The sequence below is a fragment of the Chenopodium album genome, chromosome 25, assembly GCF_948465745.1.
Source record: "Chenopodium album chromosome 25, dcCheAlbu1.1, whole genome shotgun sequence".
NCBI classification, from domain to species: Eukaryota; Viridiplantae; Streptophyta; class Magnoliopsida; order Caryophyllales; family Amaranthaceae; genus Chenopodium; species Chenopodium album.
Window position 1 is genome coordinate 20,761,257 of NC_137858.1, and position 8,942 is coordinate 20,770,198.

An 8,942-nucleotide genomic window follows, 5' to 3' on the forward strand; every position below is an offset into this window, starting at 1 on the left:
AATTGCCAATATGACAAGGGATAGAAAAACTACCGGGATCTTTTAGTTTGGGTGGAGATTTATTTTGTAGTACGGCACTGCATTCAGCAGTAAAAGCGACAGTCTCTACCTCACTAATAGACCTTTTCCTAGTCAATATTTCTTTCATGAATTTTGCATATGAAGGTATTTGCGTGATTAATTCTGTAAAGGGAACTGTTACCTGCAAATCCTTCACCATGTCAAGGAACTTACCAAACTGCTTATCCACCTTGGTTTTCAAATTTCGATTTGGGAATGGTAGTTTGATAATTGGTTGTTGCACATCATTACTCCTGTCTTGAGTTACAACCTTCCCTGGAGTTTTACCCTGCAATATAACATCAGAAATACTAGTACTACCCTTTAGCCCTGCAGGGCTAGGATTAATATCCCTTGGTATAAAGGAATCAGGATTAGCAATTTCTGTTGAAACAGGTTCATCTTCTTTGGGCATAGGAGGCCCATCATAGTGTGAACCACTCCTGAGGGTAATTGCAAATGCCTGATCTGTGGGTTGTACTGGTTGCGATGGTAGGGCTCCTTGTGGGCGAACCTGAAGAGCAGCGGCTAACTGTGCAATTTGAGTATCTATGACTTTATTGTGGGCCACAATCGAGTCAATTTGTGAGTCTCTACTCTCCATATGCTTTTGCATACTAGTTAACATCGCTCTAATTTCTGATAAAGCTGGGTCAGAAGGTGGTGGAGGAGTTTGTGGTTGGTTTTTCTGGCCAGCATTGGGATGGTAATATTTCTGCTGAGGTGGTGGTGCTGGTTGTTGTGGAGGTGGAGGTGTGGGATTTTGCACATTACTGCTCCTATAGGAGAGGTAAGGATGGTTCCGATACCCGGGATTATAGGTGTTGGAGTATGGGTTATTTTGCTTGATGGACTGAAAAGCGTTAACCTGCTCCATAGAACTCCTACACTCATGTTCCCAATGACCTACAATTCCACAATTTTCACAGAAAGCATCATTAGCATTATTATTAATTGCAGAAACATTAGTTATTTTAGAATTAGCAGTAGTAAGGTTATCCAATTTCTGACAAATAGAGGTTAATTGAGATTGCAAAAAGGATACAGAATCGACGTGGTGTTTTCCCTTGTTTTCAAAACCTCTAGGATTCCCATATTGGGAATTATGGATCGCCATATCTTCAATAACCTGACCTACATCATCAACATTTAGGTTCATAAACCTCCCATTAGCTGCAGAATCCAAAATTGCTCTAGAAGAATTTCCGATCCCATTGTAGAAAGCTTGTATCAACTGCCACTGTGCTAAGTTATGATGAGGGAACTCTCTCTGCAGGTCTTTGAATCTCTCCCAAGCTTCATATAGTGACTCATCTGGCTCTTGGGCGAAATTTTGAATTGCGCTTCTCAACAGAGCTGTTTTCTCTGCAGGGTAATATTTATTATAAAAATTTAAAGCAAGAGTCTCCCAGTTAGTTATACCAAGTGCAGCTCTATTCAAACCATTAAACCATAATTTAGCTTTTCCACATAAAGAAAAGGGAAAAAGAATCTCCCTGATTTGGTCCTGCGTTACCCCATTCTGCCTAATAGTATTGCAATATTGACAGAAGTCTGCAATGTGAAGATTAGGATCTTCACCCTTAGCTCCACTGAATTGCTTTCTTTCTATCATCGTTATGAACTGGGGCTTGATCTCGAACTGGACTCCCTCGAGATCAGGTGTAGGGGAAAGATGTGGAAAATCCGTCAGGGATGGTTGCGAATAATCGCTAAGCTTGCGAGGTGGAGGTGGTGGTGGTGTACCCATCTCTAGTTCTGAATCAGAAGAGTGCTCCGAATCACTAGAAGTAGGTAATGGATTTCTAGGAATATTGTTACTCCCAGAACCCGCCAGGATCTGCCTACAAAAATTCTTCTGTCTATGAAACGAGCGTTCGATCTCAGGATCGAATGGAATGTAACCTGATCTGGAACACCTGGGCATAAACAAAGAACTAAAAAGACAGATATTAGAACTACCTCAAAGAACTAATGTCCTTTGAGGCAAAAGAAAAATAATCTAGACTACAAAAACAATTCGAAATAAAAATAAAACCGTCTCCCCGGCAACGACGCCAAATTTTGACAGGCTAAAGTCGTATCACCTAATCAAAAGCAATTACCTAAGTCCTCTAACTAAAGTAGATAGGGAAGTAGGGTCGAATCCACAGGGAAACTAGTCTTTCTATTCCTAATTAATTAATAGCAATCTAAATTATTAGTAACAATTTGTTGTAATTTAAAGATTATACTACGAAGAATATAAGTAGGGAGAATAAAATAAGAGGAATCAATGAATTAAAGACCTAGGGCATAGGTTCACCAATAAATAATATTCCAGGGTAAAACATAATTACCAATCATCAATGCATCAATTAACCAGATAATAAAGGGCTTTCGCTACGTATTACAATCACAGAATTAATCTACCGGTATTAAATCTCATCTCTCGAATCTCGACTTAACCATTTATAGATTAACCCGCCTATTGAAACTAGACCTAAACATCAATTCTCATCTCTCGAATCTCGAATCAATATTGTCAAACTCCTGCATAAAAGATCAGGCCTAATCTAGTCACAGAGCATTAAATCAATCAATAGGAAATTAATATAGCATTGATAATTAACAACAATAAATTACCCTTTCATATTATTTATGGATCCCCATAAACCCTAGAAAGAGAACTACTCACACATAATTAAATCTAAACTAATCAAAGCAAATAAAATAAAACATGATAGAAGGAATAAAATAAATAACTGAGATTAAGAGAAAAGAAATCGTTACCAAAGTAATCAGAATAAAGAGTTGAGTAAACAACTAAAGTATATAGTGTAGAGAGAGAAAATAAGCTTAAGTAGAGAGAGAAAGTCTAAGAGAAAGAATTACAAAAGTAAAGAAAGAATAAGGAAGTGTCTAATCTTGCCTAATAAAATTACATTTATACTAAGCAAGAAGATCTCCGCTAAACAAAAGCAAAACGGAAAACTAAACTCCCTAAAACCAACACGCGCCCGGCCGGGCAAGGGGCCGCCCGACCGGGCCCGCCTTTTTCTTCCTCTGAGGCATTCTCGCGCCCGGTCGGGCGCGAGCTCCGAGCGCACTCATGCTTCGCCCCGCCCGGCCGGGCGCGCCTCCGGGCGGAGAACCTGGTCCGGGCCGCTTCTCTTGGGCCACCAAAACCTCGATTGGGCCTCTTTTCCTTGGCCCAATCCGAGTTTCCTCCTTGGATCTTCATACTCGAGCCCTTAATCACCGATTTGATCCCTCCAATCAGTCTTGGGCTATCGAACTGGGTCGCGGTCTTCCAATACTTGTAGATGCTCCTCGAAAAACCCGGGAAAATGCTCCAAGTACGCAAATTCCTACAAAACTCAAGCAAAACTACCAAAGCACTGGAAAACACAAATTAGTAATAAAAGTGGCTCGTAGGAGCCAAAAACACTACTAATTACGACCAAGGGATGGGGATAAATATATATATAAAATGAACACATCACGCAACTTGAGAGCGCAAGAGCTAGGACTTGGAATTTCCAGTTCCTTACATCTTGAGCTTTCCTATTGCCATGAGCTTGCTCCAAAAGCTTCCTCCACCTTAGTAAATCACCAATATCAAGACCCGAACCTCGTACAATACCTATAACCACGAAAATAGAGCAAATATAGGAGGAAATACTAGAAAAACCAACGAAATGCACAAAAGCTACAAAATAAGAGAGGAAAGGTAAAACTAAGACCAAATGCATAAATTTATCAAGCATGAAAGCCATAAAAGGAAGGAGAAAACAACCTAAATGCTCATCAAATGGGTGCCATAAATGACACCCATCAATATCAGACTTACACCCCTAAAAAATGACGGAAAACATGCGCACACAAAACTCTGCAGACATGGTCGTGGTGAAACATATATACAAAGTGTGTGCTTTAAAAGTGAATGAAAGTGGCATGCTTTGACACTTGTGTAAGACCATGAGACTATGTGCCTATACTTAATTGAGGACTAAAATATGACTTGAATTATTAATAAAGTGATTAATTAGACTCGGCGTGAGGACTCAAGCAGCACACTGGACCATCGCACAAGCAATGGGACTGTCGCGACGCGCTAGAACTATTGCAGCGCGATATTTCTATCGCGTCGCGATGGACACTTGCGTGTCACGCCATATGTTAGACCTTTGCGTCATTACTGAAATGTCAGTCTGAACAAGTTTTCAGTGTTCTACTTTAAAAGGGGTAACCCTATAGTCGTGCTAAGTCGTATTTAGTCAATTTATTAGACTTTAATTACTCAAATTAAATAATTAATTAAGCAAAGTCCTTTAGTCATTAAGTAGTTTATTTAAAATTAAACGCAAGTCAAACAAATGGTTAGTATAAACACACATAGGTTATGCACAAGCAAACAATGCACAAATAGTCAAGTAAGCACAATACGATGCAATGAGTTAGCAACCTAACCATGGCTTTAATTCTCTAAAGTTCAAGGATAAGGGCTAGTCAAAGAAGGTCCATGGTTATGAGTCCAAATGTATCGCGCGAAAGCCTTACCTTTGGAAGGGTTGGCGCGTATGGATGGGACCCCGCAAGTTAAACTTGCTTCCATGGTTTGGTGAATTCACAAACTCGAATGTACCCGTCGTTGCAATGAGCAATCGATTGGGTAGATAGAGCGTGAATTACCAGAGGGTTACAGCCATATTTAGAACACATACGGGTTCAAAAAAAGAGGGAAAAACTCAATTAGGAAGTAAAATCGAGCAAACAGTACTAGAACCGGTCAAAGCAAGAAGGCAGATTTTTGGCTCTGTATTGGAAAAACTTGGCGCGAGACAATAGGGACCATCGCAAGGAGATGGCCCTGTCGTGCTGCGATATTGCTATCACATTGCGACAGAGCCATAACACTACGATGGGCACTGTTTTCTCAATGATAGTTCCTACATGCCTCAACAGCTTTCTGTGTTCTTATAGTTTTCCGATTTTCGTAGCGTTTTTTCAATTCTAAATATTAAAGATATTTCCCAAATTTCCTATGTGTAAAATTCCTATGTTTTTGACGCATTACAGATGGTCTATCCAAAGAGGACCTTCTTTATGCATATACCACAATGTAAATCAAAATTATGCACATGAATACTTAGAAATTTTCGAGTCTCATCCACTCATTCTAAATTATTGCAAAAATAAATTTTAGAAATTAAAATAGAAATCCTCCCTAGTGAAGTTGCCAAAAACTGTAGGGAATAATTTAAGCATCCTAAACTTGAGCCCCACTGTGATCATGCATTTAAGCATGGTGGCGTCCAAAGGGAAGAAAGCTAGAGCAAAAGAGTCGCCGACAAGTTTTAGGAACTTTTAAACCGTTCACAGGGTGAAGGTTATTACACCCCTTCACGATCCTAGAGATTGCTTACTCCATAGTGGTCTGGAACCATGACTAGAAATTCGAGTATGAAGGTATGAATCCAACCTAAAAGAGAGTGAACCCGCCCTAAAATAGGCCTCTACGACTTTATTCTTCTCATATTCATGTGCGCTTTCTGACTAACAGACAATCAATAAGTTAGCCCTAAAATTGTTTAATCTATGTTGGTTGATTATTAATGCACAAAAAAACCTATTAATGGCGATCACTTGAATTAAAATCATATTAGCCTAAATCAAATTATTAATTATCTTATTGGGCATGATTTCAAGTACAAATTCCCTTTAAACCCGCAGAAAACGCGTGATCAACCAATAACAATAATATCTATCAAGCAACATAATATTATTGATGACAAAAAAAATCATCATCATAATCTCAATAAAGCATAATAATATTAGTAAGATTCTAACATTATTAATAAGAAATCCTAACATGTCACTAAATAATTGACGTGGGGAAAACTAGGTCATTGAACTAATCCTCCCTAAGCCAAAAGAAATTTATAATCACTCAACTAACCTAAATACAACTATATAAACAAGTCCAGGGTCGAACCACTAGGAACGGTTATGCTCAAGTGTTCTCGATCAATGCCTAAGCTAGGTGATGAGTGTCATTTATGGCACTCATGTGATCTCTTTTAGGATAATTTTCATTTCATTTTATATCTCTTTTTCTCTAGTTTTCTTTAGTTTTACCCTTTATTCCGTTAGTTTGTGCTTTTCGTAGTTAGCATCTTTGTTTTGTGCATTTCTTTGTTTATTCGTTCTTTTTCCCTTTTATTTGTTTGTTTTTGTTTGTTTCTAGGTTATGATCGAGTTTCCAAATGATTCCCGAGCCTTCCTCTCACATCTCTCATCAAGTTGGACGCCTTGTGTTAGCTTTTGGAGCTTCAAATTTGGAGGAACTCAATGGGCAAGTCTAGAGACCGGTGCACGTATGCGGTGGGGGCATCATCCTTGCCACAAACCCACCAAAACACTCATTTCAAGACCGAATACTTTGATGTTCATCACCATCACATAGACGAGCACACGAGGATGAGCATGGACAATGAAGGGGAGGCTTCTTCAGCATGGTGCGGGCACGCCCAGGGCAGGTGCGGCAGCGTACCTAGGTGGTGCGGGCGCAACAGGTGCGTGTGCGGGCGCACCCACCTGGGTCTCTACCCGTACCCTTATCCGTGCACCCTCTCTTCTCCCTTGTGCGGCCGCACCTTCGTGGGTCTCTTTTTGGACGATCTAACTAACTTCTCTCTAGTTAGTTTTACTATATATAGCTTTTCCTTCTATTTTTAGGGGGGGGGGGGGGGGAAGAATTAGAATAGATAAGAATTAGTTTTAGATTGAATTTTTGGTAGAGAGAGAAAACACTTGTTCTTAGATTTTTAGAGAGAAACTTTGGGTTTGATTATTGATGATTGAAGATTGCTACATTTGGTTTGATTTCTATCAAGTTTATAAGAATTCTTTACTGTTTAATTCAATCTTTTGTTTGATTTCAATTGTTTTGTTGATTGATTAAGTTTGTTGATAATTTGATTGATTTAGTTGATTTCAATTGATGAATATGAACTTGTTGATTAGATTAGCTTTGATTTTGATGTTCTTAAAGGGTTGTGAGTAGTTTGATTGCTAGGGTAATGGTGAAGCATGTACTAGTAATGAATTGAAGTTAATTTGGGGAAATTGGTTGAGGCTATGATGTGATTAGATTGGTTGATCAATTTTGTGCATGTGTGTGTTTGATTTAGGCTTGATCACCTTAGTTATTCGCACTAGATTGCATTGTAAGTTCACATTGATACGAACCATTGATTTGTGGCTTGCATTTACACGATTGAGGTGTCTTGTGACGTTTCCTAGCTAGAGTTTATCGTAGTTGACGCTAGTTAGACCTCTAGGAGAATAGCTTGATATGCTCTTTTGGTTGCAATTTTGATTTTCCCTCAGATTGCTTGACTTAATTGATTGACTTCCCAAATTGATTGATTTCATTATGAATGCATGTGGATCCTAGCCCTAGTGTTTGTCATATTTGATTTCTTCAAGCTTATTTGTTGTGTTCGTTCTAGTCCTAGCATTACAACCCTACCTATTGATTTCGGGATAGCTTAGCCATAGACATAGACCATTACTCACCATTCCTTTGAGTTCGACCCTTGACTCACCACTATACTTGTATAAGGGTTGGTTAAGTGTTATAAATTTTGTTTGACCGGTTGGGGAGGGTAGTCCAACGACCTACCATTTCACCATCGATCAAAATGGCGCCGTTGCCGGGGAATGGTGTTGTGATTGTGTATTGCTGTTAAGTCTATTCCATCTATTTGAAAAATACAAAAAGATTTTCTTTTAGGCTACATTTGTAGCTGTGTTACTAATAATTTTTGTTTGAGAATTGTGTGTGCAAGTGAACATGGGAGAAGCTCAAAGAGTGACATTGAAGGAGTTAGGCACTCCGGGAGCTTACAAGTATGAGAGTGGAATTGTTCCATTGATGGTTCCGGATAATGACTTTGAAATTAAACTTTCTATGATTACTTTGGCCGAGAGGGAACAATTTGGAGGTACAAAAAGTGAAAATCCTCTCAATCATCTCAAAGATTTTGAGAAGTATTGCAATACAATTGTGGTAGTCAGAGTTGCTCAAGAGTACATAAGGCTCAAGTTGTTCCCCTTCTCTCTCATTGGAAGAGCTCTAGAGTGGTTGGACAAAAAGGACAAACCAAGGTCCTTAAGAACATGGGATGAGTTTACAAAGGCTTTCTTATCTCGCTACTTACCGCAAAAGAAGACGGCGGAATCAAGGACTTTGATCCAAAATTTCAAGCAAGGGCCTAGTGAGAGTCTCTATGAAGCCTGGGAGAGATACAAGGAGTACCAAAGAGAGTGTCCACACCATGGGATTCCTACCTATCAAATTATACAATTCTTCTATGGTGGGTTGAGTTCTCATGGAAGAGCAAGCTTAGATGCCAGAGCCGGAGGCCCGATAATGAACAAAACGGAAGAAGAAGTGGTGGATGCAATAGATGAAGTGGTGCGACATTATATGAATTGGCAAGAAGTGGAGAAAGAGCCAACTAGCAAGGGGTGCTCAATCGAACAACTCAATGCCACTAATGATTTAACCACTTTAATTGCGGATTTAGGGAAAGAGGTTGTATCACTCAAAGAAAAGCTTGAGAGTCCACCTTTGCAAGCTCCAATTCTTCCCTCCCAAATTAAGGGGAGAGGTACATCTTCTTACCTTAACTCTAATTCTTCTTCTTGTTGCATGGTTAGAGAATGTTGGCCTTGTGATTTATATGGAATGAATGATCATGATGCTTCTATGTGCCCCAATGTTCCTTGTGATGAATGTGATGGAATTGAAATTGAGCATGTGAATTATGTTGATAATCATGAATGTGAACCTAGAATTGATGTTCAAAGAAATGTTGGAAATAGGAATTATC

At 39.2% G+C, this 8,942-nt stretch overlaps 2 non-coding genes across 2 annotated transcripts; one reads left to right on the top strand and one right to left on the bottom strand.

Moving 5' to 3' along the window:
• Positions 1–1,307: 1,307 nt before the first annotated feature.
• On the top strand, positions 1,308–1,414 carry LOC145615836 (small nucleolar RNA R71). Its single transcript, XR_014107421.1, has one exon. It is a non-coding gene; the product is annotated as a small nucleolar RNA R71 (small nucleolar RNA).
• Positions 1,415–8,285: 6,871 nt separating this feature from the next.
• Positions 8,286–8,391, bottom strand: LOC145615833 (small nucleolar RNA R71). Its single transcript, XR_014107418.1, has one exon. It is a non-coding gene; the product is annotated as a small nucleolar RNA R71 (small nucleolar RNA).
• Positions 8,392–8,942: the final 551 nt, after the last annotated feature.